The 24,293-nt window shown below is 39.4% G+C and overlaps 1 non-coding gene across 1 annotated transcript; it reads left to right on the forward strand.

The window, feature by feature from the left end:
• The first annotated feature begins 14,859 nt into the window (after positions 1-14,859).
• Positions 14,860-14,931, forward strand: TRNAD-AUC (transfer RNA aspartic acid (anticodon AUC)). Its single transcript has one exon. It is a non-coding gene; the product is annotated as a tRNA-Asp (tRNA).
• Positions 14,932-24,293: the final 9,362 nt, after the last annotated feature.

Here is a 24,293-nt window from a genome sequence, read left to right on the forward strand (position 1 = left end):
AATGTTATGATGACTGAACTTACAGGCCAGCTTGGCTTGCGTCACAATAGTTCAACTCCTTATTATCCACAAGCTAATGGTCTGGTTGAATCCATCAACAAAGTTTTAGTCATCATGATTCGACGAATCATTGGGATTCATCGGTCGAATTGGCATAACATTCTATTTTCAGCGCTTTGGGCATATCGAACCTCAGTAAAAACGTCAATAGGGTTCACTCCTTTCCAACTAGTTTATGGTCTGGAAGCTGTGTTACCCATTGAATGCGAAATCCCATCATTGCAAATGGCCATCGAGTTACTTCCAGCCACTTCCAAAGAGGAAAAACTTTTGTTATACTTGGCTCAACTAGATGAGAATCGACGTGATGCTGCATTGGCAATCGAAACTCATGCAAAACGTATTAAAGCTCAGTATGATTGAAATGTGACCCCTCGAAATTTTTCGGAAGGAGACCTAGTCTTATTGTACGATCAAGCTAATGATAAATTAGGCGCTGGAAAATTTGTTCCTATGTGGCATGGTCCCTATGTTGTCAAGCGAAAGCTAGCAAAAGGGGCCTATGAATTGGTATACTTTGACGGGGACTCTTTAGGTAAACCCAAAAATGGTCTTTACCTGAAGAGGTATTATGCTTAAAATATGGGTGTGGAGATTTTTTAGTTAGGTTAGTTTTCTTTCTAGCTGGTGTGTTTTAGTTTAGAAAGTGTGCTTAGCTTAGAGAGTGTTTTTCATCATTATTCTTGCTTATCTTGGTTTTACTCTTGATATTGCAGATGTCGATGCCTCTCCAAACATACATTGGTTTTGCTGATGGTGCTTGTCATAATACACGGAACATTTCTTCTACAGCTTGGGTTATCTATTCGCCCTCTGACGAGTTGGTATCTATGCATGGGGTAAGCCTCTGTCAAACAACGAACAAAATTGCCGAGTATAGTGCAGTGATTGAGTTATTATCTGAATCTATTTCATTTGGGATTCGGAGTTTGATAGTGAGGTTAGATTCTGAACTCGTTGTATTATAGCTTAATAGAGTATATGCCATTAGAAATCCAGTGTTATTGAGATTATTTTTGAGAGTGTGTCTCTTGGAACGTGAATTTGATTATATTGAATATCAGCATATTCCAAGATCTTTAAATACATTAGCAGATTCAATTGCTTCTCGAATGTTAAGTAGACATTTGCAATAATCATACAAATAAATTTAAAAACATTCCATTACATGTTTTACAAGATAATCCGGTAATAGTGATATAGTATAATATAGGAGTGTGTCAAAATATACATCGTCCTCGATCATAGGTTGAAAAACACCTTATGATCGGCAAAAATGATATACAAAAAAAGAAAAAATGTCATATGTATGTCTACAATAGGCAACCATCCTATCACTGGTGATGATCTCGATAAGAAACCACTGTACGGGCCACCTTACAAAGGAACCTCCTAAAAGGTCTTGGGACCCCAATCACATAGTGCTGTAGTCGATGAGGAATGTCATCTATGCCGGTCTATGGAATGTTTCCTGTCAAACGCTCTAGATGGCTCTCCAATTCAGCCAAGGTCTCTACTGATTCATCCTGTGGGGCTGGTGCCGCTACAGCTGGTTGTTTCCTCTCGTAAGGCCGGAGAGCGGCTGGTCGCTCTGGACCCACATCTGCATTTGAAACTTTTACTATCAGTTTTGGGACGAGATAAAAACAAAAAAATAAAAAAATTAAATTAGGAAAATGTTGAAAATGATTTTACCTGAGTCATCCCATTACTCTCCTGGTGGAAGAGCCATGTCTGGGTCACCGCGAAAATCTACCCTAGCGTAAGGGAAGTCCTGAATAGCAAAAACTTTGTTTTCCAACCAATGGAAATACTCAGGTTTGAATCGAACGACCTCTGTCCCCTCATCATGATGACGGGCCATAACTACAACACATCGCATCAGTTTGGGCTCTCGAGGAAGTCCGGCTCCAACAGTAAGGTGTTGCGGGACCAACATTGGGACCCTCTCTAGACCAAAGCTCACAACTAAAGCACCATATCCAAAGGTCTTCAGTTTTCCGTTCTTGGCTCTGGTCAGTTGGCCTTTTACATTAGCCAACACAGCATCGCACCAGTTGAAGATGGTGCCTCGAAAGCAGTCAACTGCCATCCACATCTGGGATCTAGTGGCTATATGTAGTGCGGTGCTCCCACAGAGCCTGGTAATAGTAAATGCGATCACCATGAGTTCAGGACGGGATATGGTTTTGATGTCTATCCCTTTGTCTCTAGTCTGGTTGTTGCAGAACTCTAGCCGGAGGCTATCGACAGACTGGCCACCTGGCCTAGTCCCGAATAGAGTCAAGTCTTCACCTCTCTTAGGCAAACCAGTCAAAAAGTATATGTCTGCCGGCTCAATTTCGAGCTGGTGGCTACCAATGAAGAAGCACTGGTCCTGTATGCTCCACCTGTCTACCAGCCACTGCAAGAAGCCCACCTGGGCCCTCATGCTAGGTATGGCCCAGAATTTGTACAAGCCGCATGCTTTCAATGCATCGATCGAAGGTTGGTGATTTAACGCAGCAAGATCTACATCCTAATGCTCCCGTTCTCACCAATCAAGCATGATGTATGCTCTACATCCAATAAAAAGGCGAATTAGAATGCAAAAAATTGAATTGTTTGGGTAAATTTTGAGAAATTTAGGGTTAAAAACCCTTGCTACGGGGACCTCACCCTCTCTGTTAGAGACAGTGCGTGGGTCCGCACCTTGCCTTCATGGCAGGTGCAGACCCCTGACTTTTTCCCCATTGAGAAAAAGTCGGGGTCCGCAGGTTACCTATGTTGTGCCTGCGGGCCCCCGCGTGGGTTTCTAGCCTAAAAATCCTCTAAAAATGAAAAGAAACCCTAAAAAACTAATTGAAACAGATAAAATTGAAAAGTAAGATGATGTGGATTACCTGGAGGAGACGACGCTCGATTCTGACGGACGGATTTTCCGCAATATTCACGGGAAGTTTTTGACCAAAAGCTCTATTTTCTCACCCAAATCTCAAACGGTAAAAATGAATTGACGAAAGCCCTTTTTATAAGTTTTTTGAATAAATGAATTGTAAATTTGTTTATGTTTCACTTTAGAAAGGTAACTTTTGCAGCATTTTTATCCATTTTAAACAGGTATGAGTAATGTTTGTGATTTTGTTCAGGATAACAGATTTTTCAGGCGAAATCGGTCATTTTCGACGAAAAAACATTAGATTCACCTTTAATCTCTTTTCTGACTCCTAAAACATGAAAACATCACCGAGTTTTTCTTTTTAAACTCGTTAAAACAGAACTAAAAAGATGGTCCACTTACAGCTCTTTTTCTGACCGTAAAAGCATGAAAAGATTGCCGGATTTTTTTCGTTTCAAATTCGATATTGGTTATAAAACAACGTGTCATTGATCGCTTTTTTACTTTTTCAGATCAGAGGCACTAATTACGAAAAGTACTCCTTGGTCGTAATGATCAAGCGGTTCTCTCAAGTATTATTTTATACTTTTTCAGGCTTGGGAGACACAAATTTACGAAAAAGGTCAACCCTGGAGCCTTCTTCAGTTTTTCAGACTCTCTAAAATTGAAAAACGTCGAGTTTCTCCTATACTGGACTCGTTAAAATTTAACAGTAAAGGACCTGTTCAATTACAAACAGGAACAGACCACTCCTTCTTAGGGTTCAAATTTAAACGAAGTTGGACTCATCCGAAGGATGAGCTTATAATCAAGAAAATGTTATCCTCCTCAAGCTTGTCAAAAATAAAGAGGTACTTGCCAGAAATGGTGGGTGAAAAGAGAGAAAAATGAGCCTGTTTGTCATACTTTGTAACCACTCTTGAACACGACACTTTCATTCACCTGGGTTGGGAAATCCTTTGCCTAACAGTTGATCAAACCACATTGAAAGTCTTCAGCTGGTTTCTGGGTATTAACTTTGGGTCAATTGTCACCAAACCATCTGCTATGTCGTTATGTGTTCAAGAGGTCAGTGTCAATAAGCCATTCATCTGCAAGATATCTATCATCCATCTTGACCATCGTTGAGTCAGTCCTTGCAACTAAATTTCTTCAAACTTGATCTATGATTTCGTATTGTGGGCTTGCCTACGACGGATCGCTTTCTATCGACTTCAGCTCATTATCTAGAAATATGATCTAGAAATCATTAGTACCTTGGGATCTGCATGCCTCAATAGCAAGTTTCTCGCCTTCGACGATAGGTTGCATCATTGACCTTCGACCAAAGGATTCCGTGACATGTTCGACATCAACACATCTATTCACATCTCACGGATTGTACTGAGTACTTTGAGAGCCATTGACATTACTGGTGGCTTCTCTCACACTTGTTAACAGTTTACATCATTGACTGGTAATCAAGTGGCTTCTACCATGTTCGTCTTCAGCACATTCATTCGCATGGTTAGAATCGTACTATTTCGAGAAGTAGAAATGAAGACCCTGGATCTAGTTTCTGTAGGAATTTACAGGGTAAGTTCCTCAGAAAGAACACCAAAATGACACCGCTTACAACCAGATCACAGATCAATACACCAGTATTTTTGACATGGTTAAAACCCTCAAAGAGGGAAACAGTCCACGGCCTGCGCCAACATGGCTACTACAGGCAATTTATTAATCAAAGAATGAAAATTTACATAAGCTTCTCTCATGCACGGATTACCCGAACAATGACCCTCCATGCGCTTTAAATAGAACTCATGGACCAATCGGGTGTCAAGCCACGGATCAAGTGTCGGTAATACCGAGGAGAGAGTGAACCGTCGGATCACTACATATCGTGACCGTCGGATTGTAAGTTACAAAATGTACAACGGTAAAGAAACACAGTTTACCTAACTCTATACTAGACCAAGTTGAACTTAACTATTTCCTATGTGTCGGAATATCCTAACATCCCCCCTTAAGAACAACTTGGGATAGGATTGAAGGATTTACAAATATGACACAATAGGAGAAGGAAGGAGGCACTAGAGCCTATCCCCCCTTAGTGACAACTTCCTGAACTCCAAGCATATATCGAAGTTTAGTGAACTTCGCCTCTGTGAGAGCCTTTGTGAAGATGTCTGCAACCTGATCATCTGTTGAACAATATTGCACTTCAAGAACATGGTCATGAATGAGCTTTCTGATGAAGTGCATGTGTAGTTCAATGTGTTTGCTGCGCTGATGCTGGACTGGATCTTTGCATAGCTGAATGGCACTTTGATTATCACACCAAAGTGTGGTTGGATGCTGCTGCTCAAAGCCAAACTCTGATAGGATCTGACGAAGCCACAAGGCTTCCTTACTAGCTTCCACGGCACCACGATACTCTGCTTCTGCTGACGAAAGAGAAATGGTAGCCTGTTTCTTACAAGCCCATGTAATAGGTCTTGAACCAAGAGTGAAGACATAACCGACAGTAGACTTCCGATCATCAGGGTCACCAGCCCAATCAGAATCAGTGAAACCAACTAATAGAGGAGCTGCTTTGGCACTGTAATGAATCCCAAACTGAACTGTACCTCGAACATAACGAAGTATTCTTTTAGCTGCTTTCCAATGAATTTCACGGGGGTTTTTCATGAACCGAGCAACAAGGCCAACAGCAAAGGAAAGGTCAGGACGAGTATGGGTTAAATACAAGAGTTTTCCTACAAGTTGACGGTATAATGTAGCATCAACTTCAGGAGAAGTACAAGAGACTGAAAGTTTGACTCCAGACTGAAAGGGAGAAGGGGCTGGCTTACAGTCTTCCATGTGAAAATGACAAAGAATATCAGAAGCATACTTGGACTGGGAAAGGGAAATACCCTCCTTGGATTGCAAGACTTGAAGACCGAGAAAATAGTGTAAGTGTCCTAAGTCTGTCATTTCAAATTTCCTTTTGAGGCTAGACTTCACATGGTTTATAAGGTTGGGATCACTACCAGTAAGGATAAGATCATCAACATAAAGAACAAGGATGATAAGAGAGTTGCCCACTTTCTTGGTGTAGACAGTATTGTCAGAATGACACCTAGAAAAGCCAGATTCTAAAATAAAGCTATCCATTTTGGCATACCAAGCCCGAGGAGCTTGCTTGAGACCATAGAGAGATTTCTTAAGTCGACATACAAGGCTTGAGTCTGTTTGGATGAAGCTAATGGGTTGTTCCATATAGATTTCTTCATGCAAGTCCCCATGCAAGAAGGTAGATTTAACATCCATCTGATGGACTTCCCATTTCAAAGAGGCAGCAAGGGAAGGAACAAGGCGGATAGAGTTCATTTTGGCAACAGGGGAGAAGGTTTCAGTGTAGTCAATGCCTTCAACCTGTGAAAAACCCTTAGCAACAAGACGAGCTTTATGTTTATCAACTTTCCCATCTGGTCCATACTTGGTTCTGTAAACCCATTTACATCTAACAAGTTTGCGTCCCTTTGGTAGAGGAACAAGATCCCATGTATCATTTGCCAACAATGAATGATATTCTTCATTCATAGCTACTTCCCAATGTGGATGGCCTGAAGCTTCTGCAAAAGTGACAGGATCATGATTTACTGGACCTTGAGCCAGTAAAGAAGAGGCTCTTTCAAACTGAGAACGTGTACGTCGCTGATCTGTAGGATCACCGGCAAGATCACCTGTTGCATCCCGAGTAGCACAGACCCATCTTGGAAGTTGAGGATCCTGAGAAGGTGGGGGAGGATTGTCATCCTCACTTTCATCATCTGAAGAATAAATGTTTTCAAAAGTAGAAGAGATAGGAAGAGGTGGCACATCCGCCGGACTAGGCTCGCAGGCCGATTTATGTTCATCAAATTTTACATCTCTTCTAATGATAACATTTTTGGACTTAAATGGAATAAGTATATAACCTTTTACATCTTCAGAATATCCAACAAAAGTACATTTCTCACTCTTGGGTTCTAAAGCTTTATGCTTTTCATCTCGAATATGGGCCCATGCTTCACTTCCAAAAACACGAAAGTGACTTACATCTGGTTTAATGGAACTCCAAGCTTCTTCTGGAGTGATATTCTTTAGAACCTTAGTAGGAGTGCTATTGATTATATAAATTGCACAATTAATTGCTTCGGCCCAAAAACTAAGACTGAGTCCTTTAGATTGCAGCATACAATTAGCCATTTCCTTTAAGGTGCGATTTTTTCTTTCAGCTACACCATTTTGTTGTGGAGTGTATGGAACAGTATGTTGCATTTGAATTCCATTTTCGGTGCAAAAGTTGATGAAGGTGTTTTTAACATATTCTCCACCATTATCAGTTCTTAGCTTAAGAATTTGATGTCCAGATTGTTTTTCAACAAAGGCTTTGAAGGCCAAAAATGTGTTAAATACTTCGCTCTTGAGTTTTAAGAAGTATACCCAAGTGCGTCTAGAGAAATCATCAATGAAAGTTAAGAAATACTTGCAGCCAGAGAATGAAGCAACAGGAAGTGGACCACATAAATCACTGTCCACAAGCTGTAAAGGGGCTGAGGTGTGCCAAGAGGCACGTTTTTCAAAATTGTCTCGATGATGTTCTCCGAGTACACATCCGGAACAAACACCATCTCTACAAGATACCATAGGAAGACCTGTCACCATATTTTCCTTACATAGATGCTGAAGGGAGCGATAGTTTAAGTGACCAAATCGCTCATGCCAAAGTTTGCTCACTTCATCATTATGAGCAACAAATACTGAGGGAAGATTTGATGACCCAAAGTTGTGAAACTTATACAACCTTGTGGAATCATCAGCAATACCAGTAGCTAGAATCTGTTTAGGATCTCTTAGATCCTTGATTACAACATCATGAGGTGAAAATTCAACAATTTTACCTTCACCTGAATGAGTTATCTGATATACAGATAGAAGGTTGCTGGATAAGGTTGGAACACATAATACATCATTAAACTGACCATTGTCTAGATGAACAGTTCCAGTCCCTACAACATTAAGAGATCTATCATCACCAACATATATATTTTTGGTGTTACAATCATTTAAAGAAGAAAACATGGCTTGGTTTTTGGCCATGTGATAAGAGGCTCCAGAATCAATGAGCCACTCATGAGAAGGAGAAGAAGAAGATACATTTAATGCATAACCAGACTGAGATGATTGACAACGACATGCAGAAAGTGCCATTCCGGAAGTTGAAGTTGAAGTATGCTCCACATGGATGTTATGTTTCTTCATTGCGGCTTCCAAGGCTTCCATCTTCTTAAAGCATTTAGATTCTAAGTGGCCATCTCGATTACAAAAGTTACAATGTCTATCAGTCTTCTTCCATTTGTTTTTATTGGTCTTATCATTTTGCTGAAATGATCTTTCATTTTGAGGCTGAGTTTGCTTAGGACCCTTGTTTGGTTTAGGACCATTCTTTTTAGGATATGACTTCTTAGGATTCTTTGAATTTGGTTGCTGCTGGGCGGCTAACGCTTTCTTGGAAGAGTTTCCAAGATTAAGAAGACCAAGGTGTAAGATTTTTTCTTGTTCTCTTATTAAGGAATCACAAAAGGAGTCAAAGGAAGGGGCCTTGTAGTCTTTTCCTTGACAAATGAAAGCTTCCCTTGTAGAATGGAAAGTGGAAACAAATACAGAGTAGGCTGGTCCCAACTTAGTAAGGATGGAATAAATAAGGTTACCATCTTCTTTCTTAACCTTAACACCTTCCAAGAGATATCTAAGGGTCTTGAATTTGGACAAGAAATCTTCAATGCAAGAAAAATTATTAGGATCCAAAGTAAGCAACTCATTTTCAAGTTGATGGGCTCTAATTTCATTTTTAATCCCAAAAACTTTAGCGATTTTTTCCAATGCTTCATGAGGAGTCTCAAGTTCTGCAATATGGAATCTAAGATCAGGAGAAATAGACATCCCTATCAAACCACGTGCTTGATCTTGTCTATTTTCCCATTTTGCAGCCTTGTCTTCATCATTTGGTTTCTTCTCTTGGTATGTGGCTATTCTGTAGAGACCTTTACTTCTAAGTAAATCTTCCATGTAGGCTATCCATTGGAAGTAGTTAGTGCTGTCAAGAATGACTTGGCATGGACTTTCCATTTAAAAAAAAAAAACTAAAGCTAAAGATGCTGAAAGTAAGTGTTCCAATGGATAGATCTCGAAAAATTAGGCTGTTTTAAAAAAAACGGCTCTGAAAAAGGCTTCCGGATGAAGAAGTTATGGCTTTTTGAAAAAAAAGTTGTTGAAGTTGCCTGCAAAGTGCGCGAATGTGCGGGAATGAAAAAATCCGCCCCCACAAAATGGAGACTTGAACCCAAGACCTCTACTCTCTTAAAATAGCTTTGAACCAATTGATCTATACAAAAAATTTGAGAGAGAGAGAGAGAGAGAGAGAGAGAGCCAGGGGGGGGCCCTGGTTTGCGTGCTTGCCTTGAGAAAGCTCTTTTTCCCTACAAAACACAAAACACAAAACCCAACACGAATATGCAAAGAAAAACGAACCTTGCGGCTCGAAGTTAGCTTTAGCCAAAAAAACTAGATATTTTAAAAAAAATGAACCTTGCGGCTCAAAGTTAGCTTTAGCCGAAAAAATAAATATTTTTCTCAATGTTTCTGATTTTCCGAGATCACACTAAGGTGCAGGGAAAAGAGCATACGCATGAGAAAAATCCTTCCTTTCTGTTTCTGATTTGCCCAGATTGCACAGAGTCGCAGGGAAAAGAGCATACGCAGAAATGAAAGGTATAGATCCGGTTAAAAAAAAAGGGCTAAATAAACCGAAACCGAAATAAGCAGAGAGAAAATAATAGTAAACTGCAAAAACACTGTATACCTCCCGATCTAAAAAATGACGCAGCTAGGGCTACCGGAAACCTTTTCGCGTGAAACGAAAGGGGTTCCTCACTGGAACAGATGCTCCGAACGCAACAGAGTAGTCCTCTCGGCCTGAAAGCAGTCAGAAACAGCAGATCTAGGAAACGACAGCCGCATGCAGTTTTACCGGCTTCAGATTTGGATCACCAACGGACGCGGCCCTCAAATAGCTCTGATACCATGTAGGAATTTACAGGGTAAGTTCCTCAGAAAGAACACCAAAAGGACACCGCTCACAACCAGATCACAGATCAATACACCAGTATTTTTGACGTGGTTAAAACCCTCAAAGAGGGAAACAGTCCACGGTCTGCACCAACGTGGCTACTACAAGCAATTTATTAATCAAAGAATGAAAATTTACATAAGCTTCTCTCATGCACGGATTACTCGAACAATGACCCTCCATGTGCTTTAAATAGAACTCATGGACCAATCGGGTGTCAAGCCACAGATCAAGTGTCGGTAATACCGAGGAGAGAGTGAACCGTCGGATCACTACATATCGTGACCGTCGGATTGTAAGTTACAAAATGTACAACGGTAAAGAAACACACTTTACCTAACTCTATGCTAGACCAAGTTGAACTTAACTATTTCCTATGTGTCGGAATATCCTAACAGTTTCTACCATCCACGATGAGAGGAATTTTGTATTCATTATATTGTGGGCTATTCATAAACAGATGGTTGCGTCCATACTGTGTCTACATGTGTCTATACTTGAGATGTATTACAAGATCATTCCTATATCAGAGTAGTAGTTAGTTTTCTAGTCAGTTTTGATCTAAGTATGGGAATGCCTACCTCAGTGATGATATGATCTCATATATATATTTTGCATTGAATGTTTTTACAGGTTCCAACCAGGCTCTCCACAAGATGATCCTCGAAATGATAAAGTACTTCACTCTTCCTAAATGATAAATTAAATCCTCATCTACTATAGACTTCGCACTTTAGGGGGCAATCTGTTACACAAAATATCATCACCATGACTATTTGCAGTTAGTATGGGTCTATCATCACTTGTATTGTCCTCCTAAGTAGGTCTCAGACCTCAGCTCTTCAAGTCAAGCTTTGAAAATGAGAGAAAGACATTGAAAATCAACAAAGCTCTCGTTCCGCACTTTCTCTCACTGTTGCCTGCAGTCCCGCACCCCCTATTCACATTACCTGCGGACCTGCCCGCACTGTCCCTAAAGGAGTGGGTGCGGACCCCTATGAAAGTAAAAAAGGCACAAGTTTATTCTAAAAAAATCACTTTGGGTTAATTCTAGATGATTCTAGAAGGAATTTTGATGTGGATTGTTCGCTCTTAGGTGGTTCATGCATCCCAAAAGAGAAGGAGCTAATCCCTTGATGAGAGGAGCTATCCCTTTGAAGGAGGACTTTATCCCTTTGAAGGAGGACCTAGTAACTTCCCTCCATTGCACTATAAATTAAGGCATTGGGCTGGTTGCTAGGGAGGTTAGAAGCTGAACATTTTTTAGGGTAAATGCTGGTGGAATTGAGACTTCCTAGTTAAGCTTGAGAGGAGACATCACATACCTTTTGGCTTCATTGGGAAGAGAGTGAAACTTGTCAAAGTAGAGGAGACTTCTTGTTGGACCCTAGGAGGAGCTTGTACAGCATCAAGGCACAGGTTGTAAAGTTATTCTTTGATTTGAATTAATACAATCAGATTCATTTTTCTCAACAAATTGTCTTATGTCATTTGTTTCATGAATTCCTTGATCATCATGATAAGTATGCTTTATGATATTGGCTTTTCAGGTGCTATTTAATTTGTTTGCTTGTTTGTGTTTGCAGATTCACTATAAGGGAGCTCATTTGGATCAAAGGAGTGAGGCTTCCACAATCTTGCATTGGACCTAAGGTAGGCCTAAAACACTTGTTTGCCTTTGTTTATATATTGCATATTTAGAGAAAGATAGTTTTTGATTGGCTTGCTTGTCACTAGATATCGTTAGATTCTAGGAAGGTCAATCTTGTCCGCAAGATCGACTCATTTCGTGTGACAAAATGGAAACTCCACTGGGGATCGAACCCAGAATCTCTGGTTTCGCAGATGATTCTTCAGTTGTCCGTTCTTGGCTCTGGTGAGTTGGCCTTTTACATTAGCCAACACAGCATCGGACCAGTTGAAGATGGTGCCTCGAAAGCAGTCAACTGCCATCCACATCTGGGATCCAGTGGCTATATGTAGTGCGGCGCTCCCACAGAGCCTGGTAACAGTAAATGCGATCACCATGAGTTCAAGGCAAGATATGGTGTTGATGTCTATCCCTTTGTCTCTAGTCTAGTTGTTGCAGAACTCTAGCTGGAGGCTACCGACAGACTGGCCACCTGGCCTATTCTCAAATAGAGTCAAGTCTTCGCCTCTCTTAGGCAAACCAGTCAAAAAGTATATGTCTGCCGGCTCAATTTCGAGCTGGTGGCCACCAATGAAGAAGCACTGGTCCTGTATGCTCCACCTGTCTACCAGCCAGTGCAAGAAGTCCACCTGGGCCCTCATGCCAGGTATGGCCCAGAATTTGTACAAGCCGCATGCCTTCAATGCATCGATCGAAAGTTGGTGATTTAATGCAGCAAGATCTATGTCCTCATGCTCTCGTTCTCACCAATCAAGCATGATGTATACTCTACATCCAACAAAAAGGTGAATTAGAATGCAAGAAATTGAATTGTTTGGGTGAATTTTGAAAAATTTAGGGTTAAAAACCCTTGTTGCGAGGAACGCACCCTCTCTATTAGAGACAGTGCGTGGGTCCGCACCTTGCCTTCATGGTAGGTGCGGACCCCTGACTTTTTCCCCATTGAGAAAAAGTCGGGGTCCGCAGGTTACCTGTGTTGTGCCTGCGGGCCCCCGCGCGCGGGTTTCTAGCCTAAAAATCCTCTAAAAAATGAAATGAAACCCTAAAAAACGATTTGAAACGGATAAAATTGAAGAGTAGGATGATGTGGATTACCTAGAGGAGACGGCGCTCGATTCCGACGGATGGATTTTCCGCAATCTTCACGGGAAGTTTCTGACCAAAAGCTCTATTTTCTCACCCAAATCTCAAACGGTAAAAATGAATTGACGAAAGCCCTTTTTATAAGTTTTTTGAATAAATGAATTGTAAATTTGTTTATGTTTCACTTTATAAAGGTAACTTTTGCAGCATTTTTATCCATTTTAAACAGGTATGAGTAATGTTTGAAGTTTTTGTTCAGGATAACAGATTTTTCAGGCAAAATTGGTCATTTTCGACGGAAAAACACCAGAGTCACCTTTAAGCTCTTTTTTGACTCCTAAAACATGAAAAGATCACCGAGTTTTTCTTTTTAAACTCATTAAAATGGAACTAAAAAGATGGTCCACTTACAACTCTTTTTCTGACTGTAAAAACATGAAAAGATTGCCGGATTTTTGTCGTTTCAAATTCGATATTGGTTATAAAACGACGTGTCATTGATCACTTTTTTACTTTTTTGGATCAGAGACACTAATTACGAAAATTAATCCTTGGTCGTAATGATCAAGCGGTTCTCTCAAGTATTATTTTATACTTTTTTGGGCTTGGGAGACACAAATTTACGAAAAAGGTCAACCCTGGAGTCTTCTTAAGTTTTTTCAGACTCTCTAAAATTGAAAAACACCGAGTTTCTCCTATACTGGACTCGTTAAAATTTAACAGTAAAGGACCTGTTCAATTACAAACAGGAATGGACCACTCCTTCTTAGGGTTCGAATTTAAACTAAGTTGGACTCATCCGAAGGATGAGCTTATAATTAAGTAAATGTTATCCTCCTCAAGCTTGTCAAAAATAAAGAGGTACTTGCCAGAAATGGTGGGGGAAAAGAGAGAAAAATGAGCCTGTTTGTCATACTTTGTAACCACTCTTGAACATGACACTTTTTATTCACCAGAGCCAATAAAAAACTATCTTTCTCTAAATATGCAATTCATAAACAAAGGCAAACAAGTGTTTTAGGCCTACCTTGGGTCCAATGCAAGTTTGTGAAAGCCTCGCTCCTTTGATCCAAATGAGCTCCCTTGTAGCGAATCTACAAACACAAACAAGCAAACTAATTAAATAGCACCTGAAAAGCCAATATCATAAATCATAATTATCATGATGATCAAGGAATTCATGAAACAAATGACATAAGACAATTTGTTGAGAAAAATGAATCTGATTGTATTAATTCAAATCAAAGAAGAACTTTACAACCTGTGCCTTGATGTTGTACAAGCTCCTCCCAGGGTCCAACAAGAAGTCTCCTCTACTTTGACAAGTTTCACTCTCTTCCCAATGAAGCCAAAAGGTATGTGATCTCTCCTCTCAAGCTTAACTGGGAAGTCTCAATTCCACCAGCATTTACCCTAAAAAATGTTCAGCTTCCAACCTCCTTAGCAACCAGCCCAATGCCTTAATTTATAGTGCAATGGAGGGAAGTTACTAGGTCCTCCTTCAAAGGGATAAAGCCCTCCTTCAAAGGGATAGCTCCTCTCATCAAGGGATTAGCTCCTTCTTCTTTGGGATGCATGAACCACCTAAGAGCGAACAATCCACGTCAAAGTTTTTTCTAGAATCATCTAGAATTAACCCAAAGTGAGTTTTTTAGAATAAACTTGCGCCTTTTTGACTTTCACAGGGGTTTGCACCCACTCCTTTAGGGACAGAGCGGGCAAGTCCGCAAGTAATGTGAACAGGGGGTGCGGGACCACAGGCAACAGTAAGAGAAAGTGCGGAACCAGAGCTTCGTTGATTTTCAATGTCTTTCTCTCACTTTCAAAGCTTGACTTGAAGAGCTGAGGTCTGAGACTTGCTTAGGAGGACAGTATAAGTGATGATAGACCCATACTGACTGCAAATAGTCATGGTGACGATATTTTTGTGTAACAAAATCTTTCTAGATCTATATATTTTAGATAGGCCCTTCTAAGTTTACCTTCCTGGGTTGACATTAAATTAAGCTCTAATTGACATCATCAATTGGAACCAAACATTTTGGCGCCGTTGTAGTATAGTGGTGAGTATTCTCGCCTATCACGTGGGTGACCCGGGTTTGATTCCCGGCAACGGCGCCGAAATGTTTGGTCTAAAATGCAGATGCAAATTAGAGTTTAATTTAATGTCAACCCGGGAAGGTAAACTTAGAAGTGCCTATCTAAAATATATAGATCTAGAAAGATTCTTAATTTGTCTAAGATTTTAAAGTCCCCTTACAAGAACATATTCATTAAGATCTCTTTCAATAACTAATCAAACTTAGATCCAACAATTGTTTGAGACTATGATTCTCTTACAAGAACATATTCTACAAGATCTCTTTCAAAAATTAAATCATCTTAAAAGCTGAAATGAAATAAACCTAGATCTAATAATTGTATGAGATCTTACGGTTCTCTTACAAGAACACTTTCAAATAAGATTCTTCCAATATTAGAACATTTAACAAAACTTGAAAGCTGAAATCAAACAAAAACATAAAATAAATTATACCTAAAATAAGCAAATAAGCATGCAAGTGAGGCCATGGGGGCCCTGGATGTTCTTCTGTTGGATATGGAGCAAAACAAGAAATAAGACCTTTCCTTGTGGACCCTCCCAGTGTTATGGTTTCCTTCAGTGAATATGCTTGGAACAATGAGGCCAACTTATTGATTCTGGAATCACCTATTGGAGTAGGGTTTTCTTATACTAACACATCATCAGTTTACAACATACTTGGCGACAACCTTACTGCTTCGGACACATTTTCTTTTCTGCAAAATTGGTTTACAAGGTTTCCCGAATACAAACAACACGATTTTTACATAGCAGGAGAGAGCTATGGAGGGCATTACGTACCACAACTTGCAGAGGTCATTTATGATTTCAACAACAAATCTCTTCCTCAGACAAACCGTATCAACCTCAAAGGTTTCATGGTGGGCAACCCAGAGACGCATACCGACTATGACTGGAAAGGTAACATGGACTACGCATGGAGTCATGGAATTATATCCGAGGAGACTTACAAAGTCATCTTATCCAACTGCGATTTCTTCGCTAACAATACATGGGACAAAAAAAATGTTAGTTTTCAATTTTTTTTTAAATAATAATATATAAGATATACATATTATTATGTGGGAATTTTTTTTTTTTTTTTTAACTAAATTTAAAATTAAAAACTAAATTTTATCTAAATTTTTTTAAGATGATTTTTCGCTCATGCAGATCAATTTTCCAGCAAAAGTATTTTTATTGGAATAAATCAATAGATTTTCTGATCTTCCTGATCGCACGAAGCGCAGGAAGAGAGCATACTAATCTCTTGATTTATTTTTATTTATGCAGGTTAGCGTGGATGGATAAAACACTATTAAGATCTGCAACAAAACCTTGCATTATCTACACTCTTTCTGCAATGTCACGAGGGCGTTTAGACTCTCGGAAGACAAGGCTTTCTGATAATCAAGCTCCCGGCTCACCCGTGATACAGAAACAAGAGATAGAGATGTAAAGATGTGCCACTAAATTTATTCATGATGATTTATTTTTTGAAAACAAGACTAAAAACTTCTAATGATAATGACTTCTAATGACTTCTAATGAGATCTCATTTTTATTTTTCTAATCTATTCTATATTAATTTAAAAGATGTTTTATTTTCTAAGTAAAAGAATGCTTCCAATGAAGCCATCTATGGATTAAAAATTCGAACATGCTCACATCAAGATTTAAAAATTTTACATTATGTTTTGCAAGTATGTGAGAATCTTGTCTTAGAGTTGGCTCAAGGTTATTGTCCTTGCTCTCCAAGAAGTACCTGTTCAACATTGTCAAATTCATCATCCGTAGATGGATTAATGAGAAATGGGGGGATTAACTATGTACGAAAATAAAAATGCTCCAAACTTCGAACTCCTTTATGAACCTGTTGTCACCAAGTTCCACAAATTAGCCCATTAAAAACAAATGCATAAAATAATTACTAAATCCTTCTAGTTTCACTTCCCCAGCAACGGCGCCAAAATGTTTGGTCTAAAATGTGGATGCAAATTAGAGTTTAATTTAATGTCAACCCAGGAAGGTAAACTTAGAAGTGCCTATCTAAAATATATAGATCTAGAAAGATTCTTAATTTGTCCAAGATCTTAAAGTCCCCTTACAAGAACAAATTCATTAAGATATGTTTCAATAACTAATCAAACTTAGATCTAACAATTGTATGAGATATATGATTCTCTTACAAGAACATATTCTACAAGATCTCTTTCAAAAATTAGATCATCTTAAAAGCTGAAATGAAATAAACCTAGATCTAATAATTGTATGAGATCTTACGGTTCTCTTACAAGAACACTTCCAAATAAGATTCTTCCAATATTAGAACATTTAACAAAACTTGAAAGCTGAAATCAAACAAAAACATAAAATAAATTATACCTAAAATAAGCAAATAAGCATGCAAGTGAGGCCATGGGGGCCCTCCATAACTCCACAAGCACACCACTTCAATGGAGACTCAAATGTAGAAGCAAAATTGAAGTATGATCCTTTATTCCCAAATCTCCATTACAAAAACTTCAAGATTCTAAGATTTACAAAAACTTCAACATTACCAAACTTCAACAATCTAAGATTACAAATGGAGGAGATTGTACTCCTATTTATACAATGGGATGAGTAACAAACGCATAATGATCAGCCACTAATCTCTCTTTTAGTTCCATACATCTCCCAACCATCTAGACACATAACCCCCTTTTGTCCTTGATCTTCTCCATGAGGTTTATCTCTTCAAATTCGAATTCGATCCTTCAAGGCCACATAAAGGTGTCTTGGAAGCTTCCTTGGCACCTACACATGTCACAAAAACAACCCACTTTCCATATATAAAGTAAAATATATTATTGTCTAATGTTTAATCTATTATCACTCAGGTTGTCCCTTGGCTCCTTAAGGGATACGGCCAAGGTAACCACAAACCAATATTTGCGCTGCAGGTCCTAGCTTACCTGCAGTCAGAGAGGGATCTCTCTTTAAAATTTAGCTTTGTTTTGGGTTGATTTTAGGCTAGTTATGGTGTACATGGGTTTTGTTTTGATTTTGGTTGGAAGGATGATGTTTTCAAGCAGAGTTGGGATGCATAGAGTGAGAAGTTCAAACCATTGGGCATGGAGTCATGAATTAGGGCTTGCTGTTGCGTTTTCTTGGTCACAGGAGGAATACAGAGCAAGATAGCTACACATAGAATAATATCAAGTTTGAATAAAGATGGAATGAAGGTCAGAGATGAAAGGCAACAAAGAATCTTTCATTAGCTAACATAGAGGGAAGGTGAATGAAAGTTTGTCTAGGAGTAGTTAAGAATTCCTAAATAACAATCATATGTTAAAGAAACAAGGTAAACATGATCATTTAAGTATGCATATTCATAACCATTTTTGAAGAAAACATATAGAAATAACAAGAACTGAGCATAGAGTGCAGTCAAGCAAAGCCTAAGTTATTCTTCTTTCTTGCTACTTGGATGGTAACACCGTGATGGAGTAAACATATATAAATTGTAAACAGAGGTAAGAAAACACTTATTGAGCCATGAAGTAGCACAGGAATTCCACAGTCACTCTTTGGCCATTAAATAACACAACAGACAGTTCTTCATCCAAAGCATTCCAGTAGTTTTTGATTATAGAGCTCTCAAAGTATACAGCGCAAGTCTAGAATGAGGATTATCAACCAACGACCAACCCCAAATATGTTCTGTGGGGCGGTATATATACAAAAAATGAATTACAAAATATCTAGTTGATGAGTTAATAACTCATAACTTCTTTACCAACTCTTGAGGAATAGTAGATGAAAGAGTAAATGATGCAGTAGATATTTAGGGTATTAACTATCCGTTCTGTTAGAGAATTTAGACTTTTGGGATCGACTGAGTTGGCTGAGGCGGTGCTTTTAATTTGCGTTTTTTGGGCCTGCTGCTCTGGTGCTTTGCTGAGTTACTGCTTTGTTATCCTGCTCTCGGTATGCATCCTTGGTCTTCTTATGAAATTGCCGTAATCATATCTTGACTCCCTCTTCCTGCTGTCTTTTGTTTAGTTTTTTGTTTCCAGCGTTGCCTCCTGTGAATTTTTGGGTTTCGCGGGTAGCCAAGCAATAGGAAGCTCTCCATTTTGAGTAATTTTTCTTAGCAATGCGCGATATCAAAAATTGCCTCTGTTTCTCGTTTCAGGCATCCTTTGATGCGATTCTCACCCTTTTACGCCTTTTCTGTGATGACATCAGCATGACGTCATGGTGGGTCCTGGGTACGGCAGGGTGACATGGCAGTGACGTCAGTAGAGAACAGGTGGCAGATGGCATGGCAGTACGGCAGGATGACGTGGAGGTGATGTGGCAGTGACGTAAGCAGCTGGAGAAACAGAAGGCGGTTTGTGGTTTTATCAGACTGCCTTTTGTATGAGGGCGGTAAGTGTCAGAGGGGCTCCGTTGCAATGAAAATGGGACACCTCTCTTTTGTACAGTGAAGAAACCACTAGGCTATCGGAGGATAACCGTCAGACGTCGGGGCGGCTCCGAAATTGCCGAGGGCCGTCGGATGGGAAGGGCCCGATCCGACGGTGGACAGAACTGTGGGCTGGTGGGATGTTAACATACGAGCTCGTTGCGACTCGGGGGCCCACCCGAATATTAAATTAATATTGTGAAACGGGGGCTTTCGAGCTTTGGTTAACGCAGAATTGTGGGTTTCTGCGTGGACATAGAAAAATAATTTAATGTCTAACAAGGCCTTTAGACACCAATTATATAAAACGAAAGGGGAGGGATAAAATGGGAAAAATACAAGGGTAGAGGGGTAGGTATAGGCTATTAACCTAACCAGAGGTTAGGTTAATTCCAGGGTTAGGACACGGACGGGTTCATAATAGTCCCAGATGGACTATTATTTCCTGAGACTGCAATATATGGCTATAGTGCCATGGGGTGGGAATATTTATTATTTTTTGGAATTTTATATAGTTTTTTGTATAATAGGGGATAAGGAAATGATCTAGGGAGCTAGATAATAGAGTTAGGAGTTAATATGACCTTGTGAAGTGAAAGTGTAGGGGCATGGAGCTAAGTTTATGAAGGAACACTTAGACATAAGAAGTGAATGGAATTTGGAATGAGGATTTTTACACAAGAAATGTGGCTTCTTTTCATTGAAGAAAGTCAAAGCTTGACTTAGTATTTTACAGAAATGAAGTGATAATAGGACTGGTTGGGCAGATCCCAAGGTCCTCAAGGGGATGTTAGTGAGTGATTTTGAGGGGGGGGGTGAAAGGGAGTTAGACATGCTTCCAAAGTTCTGCCATCAAACAATTGCTTTGGCACTTTTGTTATTGATGAGGTGAGCTCTCCTTTGATAAGACAAAACTGATCAAAACCTTGCTTCTGCAACTTCAAACTACCTACCCAGCCTAATTCACATAGCATTTTTTCTTCCATTTGATTGGGTGCATTTAGACTTGCAGACCCTGATTATCCTCCTTTCTTTTGACTGCCCTCCTAAGTGTACCCTTATCTGTTCCAAGGACCCAGATTAAGCAGTTGGGCTCCTTCATTTCTCTACCTAGCTACTCATCTGCCAAGCTTAAGCTGTTTGGACAGATATTCATTCTCTAGTCTAGAACAAGCAATTTAAAACATGGCATGGTCTAGATTGAACTGTTGGGCCATCCATCAAGCTAGCAGTGGCATTTGGACTAGCCACTTTCCTGGTCTTTCTTTGGGGTTCATTTTTATCATTTTTTCTGACCAATTTACTCTTTTTGCCCTTTGATAATTCTTTTAGGGCATACCCTCTTTACATTTTTTAACTTTCCACTAATGCCTTTTTACAAAATATGGAACCTTTTCAGTATGAAAAGATGAACATATTTGGCACCTCCACTGTCAATCATGAAAAATGAAACCTATTGGTATAGGAGGCTAACAGTGACTTCACTTGGGGATGGTTTTTCAAGATGAAAAGCCAAGAACAGCAAGTCAGAATGACTTGATCTTCAATTGTTGTTGTAAACTGAAATTCTCCTTCTTCTCAATGCCTTTAACCGAATTCTTATAAGTTGATATGCAGTATCCTTTTGAGTTGAATTGCAGAAAAATTACAGCTCTACTTCTTGCCTTTTGGGTGCTTGTAAACATATTGAAATCTGCTTGAGCACTTCTTTGGAATTATTTCACAAACATAGATCTGAAATAGAGCTTTCTTTGATCTTTCCTTCAAAATTTGCTGCGTTGTTCCCTCTTATTGGCCTGCTATAAGAAAAAGTGATGAAAATACAAATATTAATGTACAGATAGTATACAGAGCTATGTTGCATTCAACAAAAGGGATCATGATAGTGCTTTATCATTCGACCATTGATAGGGCCTTCTTCAGCTGTGCTGCCATCCAAACTCTTAAGAAAATATGTGTTGTTGCCTTGAACAATAGAAATAATAAAGGGGCCTTTCCATAGGAAATCAAACTTGCCATGCTTTCCTTTGTCGTCTCTTCTTGAATCCCATCTTAAGACTTTGTTGCCTATGTAGAAATCTTCAGCCTTGGTTCTTTTGTCAAACATTTTCTTGAGATTTTCTTGTAAAATCTGAGCTTTGTCATACAATTTCTCTCTTGTTTGCTGCAAATGGATGGTTTGGTTTATTCTTCTTTGGATACCATTTGGCTCTGCCTAAATCTCTTGCAGCAATTTGATAACAGGGATTCCCAAAGAAGAGGGGAACTTGGCCTCCATGCCATATACTAACTCATATGGGCTCATCCCAATGGATCTCTTCGTTGACAATCTGTCTGCCCATAGGGCATTTACAAGCTTTTTGTGCCAGTTCTTCTTGTTCTCCTGCAAGACTTTCTTAATGATGTTAATCAGACTCTTGTTGGATGATTCGGCCAAGCCATTACCTTGAGGGTAATAGGCTGTGGAGTGACCTAAGGTAATGTGGAATTTGTGGCAAAAACTGATCATTTTCTTGGATTTGAAGGCAGTAGCGTTATCTGTAATGATCTTCTCAGGATAGCGAAATCTAGACAAAATGTTGGTTTCGAGGAATTGGATGATGGTGGAGTCATTGGCTTGCCTACATGGGATGGCTTCAATCCACTTGGTAAAGTAATATGTGGCTGTTAGAATCCACTTATGTTGGCCAGAAGAGGATGGATGGATTTCTCCAATGAAGTCAAGACCCCATTATTGAAAAGGCTTCTCGGTTGAAATGGGCTTAAGGGGCAAGGGCAGAAGCTTTCTTTTGCCTTCAAAGATTTGGCATTTGTGGCATGAAATAGCAAACTTTCTCACATCAAAAAACAAAGAGGGCCAATAGAAACCAGCCCTTAGTATCTTATCAGCAGTGGACCTCCAATATAAGTGCCCTCCACAGTCCCCTGCATGAAATTCTTTCATGACGCTATCAGTTTCATTAATAGTTAGACAATTCAACAATATTCCTTCATGATTTTTCCAAAACAGGGCACTATCTAAGACACAAAACTTTGATGCTTTCATTTTTAAAAATCTCTTTTTGGTTCTGGACAACCCTGGAGGAGCACACAGGTTTAACAATATAAAACATATATCAGCATACCATGGGGATTGCAAAAAAGCTTCACTGATCTGTGGAGTCGCCAGCTCCTGTTCATTGTCCAGTTGATTAATGTCTAAGGCTTGAAAATTGGTTTCGAACATTAGTTTGGCTAAACCTTGTCCCTTTATCAGCTTGGTGGGTTTTATCTCAATGTCATACTCAAGGATATTGGCAATCCATTTGCCTCTTTTGCCTTCTATGCCCTCTTGAGTTAATATGTCTTTTACAACAGCATTTGGCACATAAGCAATCACATGTGAATATAAAATGTAAATTCTGAAATCTTTGATTGCTTTAACAAGGGCATATGCTTGCTTCTCCATGATTTGGTACTTCAAGGGTGCATCTCTAAGGGCTCGGCTGAAAAATGCAATTGGCTTTTCATTTCCCTGATCATCTTTCTGCAAAAGGATAGCAGCAATGGTGTGTTCAGATGCAAATGAGAAAATGATGAAATCCTTATCAAATTGAGGACTTGTGAGGACTGGGGCTTGGGTTATGGCGGATTTTATGCCCTCAAAGGCTTGCTTGGCCTCTAAAGTCCATTTTACCTTGGAATCCTTCTTTAACATTTTATTTAGCATTCTTATCAGCTCGGCCAAGTTTGAGATAAATCTCCTTAGGAAATTGATCTTTCCTAGGAATGTTTGCAATTCTTTGATGTTTCTCGGATAAGGGATTTGCAAAATGGCTTGGATTCTTTCTGGATCTATTCTAATTCCATCTTTTGAAATGATATGGCCTAGCAATTTGCCTTCTTCTAGGCCGAAGAGAGATTTTTTAGGATTTAAGGAAATGCCATATTTCCTACAGGTTAGGAACACTTGCCTTAGGTGTTTAAGGTGCTCTTGATCAGATTTTGAGAAAGGAGTAAGGTCATCAAGGTAAACCACTAGGAAATCATGGATTTCCTTGGCAAATGCAATGTCCATGGCCCTTTGGAAGGTAGCACCTGCATTCTTTAGTCCAAAAGGCATTTTCACATATTTAAAGGTTCCCCATGGTGTTGTAAAGGCTGTCTTGTCTTGGTCATCCGGGTGAACAAGTATTTGATTAAAACCTGAAAAGCCATCTAGCAAAGAAATTCTTGAAGACCCCACTACTCTTTGTAGAATGTGGTCCATTTTTGGCAGTGGGTAGTGATCTTTAAGGGAGACTTGGTTCAGATTTCTTAAGTCCATAGATAGTCTAATCTCCCCTGTTTTCTTCCTTGTGGGAACAAGATTGGATACCCATTCTGAAAATCTAATGGGTGCTATGATACCAGCCTCAAACATTCTTTTCACTTCTTTCTCGATCAAAGGGAGAAGCACAGGATTGATTCTCCTTAGTTTCTGTTTGAAGGGCTTTTGATTTGGCTTTAAGGGAATGCTATGATGAATAATAGAGGTGTCATAGGACTTAAGGTCCTCATAACTCCAGGAAAATACATCTTGAAACTCTTTAAATAAATCAACATATTTTGGTTTTTGATCGGGAGGCAAAGACTTGGACAGTTTAATCATTTTGGGCTTCTCTGCTGTCCCAATATTACAGTCTTCCATAGCAGCGTTTAAGGGCTACATCTTTGGCTTTTTGGGGACATCGTTTGAATCAAATATGTCTTCTAATGGAGTGAGGCCAGCAGGTAGAAAATTGTCTTTTAAATCAATCACTTTGGCCTCTGCTTCAGCTATTTCATCTAAATGCATTTGCTTCAGCTCTTGCATGTTTTTCTCATCAAAAATGGTTGGGTGTAGCATTTGATTTGCTGCTTCAGCTGTTATAATTTGCTCATTTTGGCTCATTTGTTGTTGTGGGTCATCCATGGCATCTTCAT

This window comes from Pinus tabuliformis, chromosome 9 (assembly GCF_031772625.1).
Source record: "Pinus tabuliformis cultivar Carrire ecotype Pingquan chromosome 9, CPIR1, whole genome shotgun sequence".
Lineage (NCBI taxonomy): Eukaryota > Viridiplantae > Streptophyta > Pinopsida > Pinales > Pinaceae > Pinus > Pinus tabuliformis.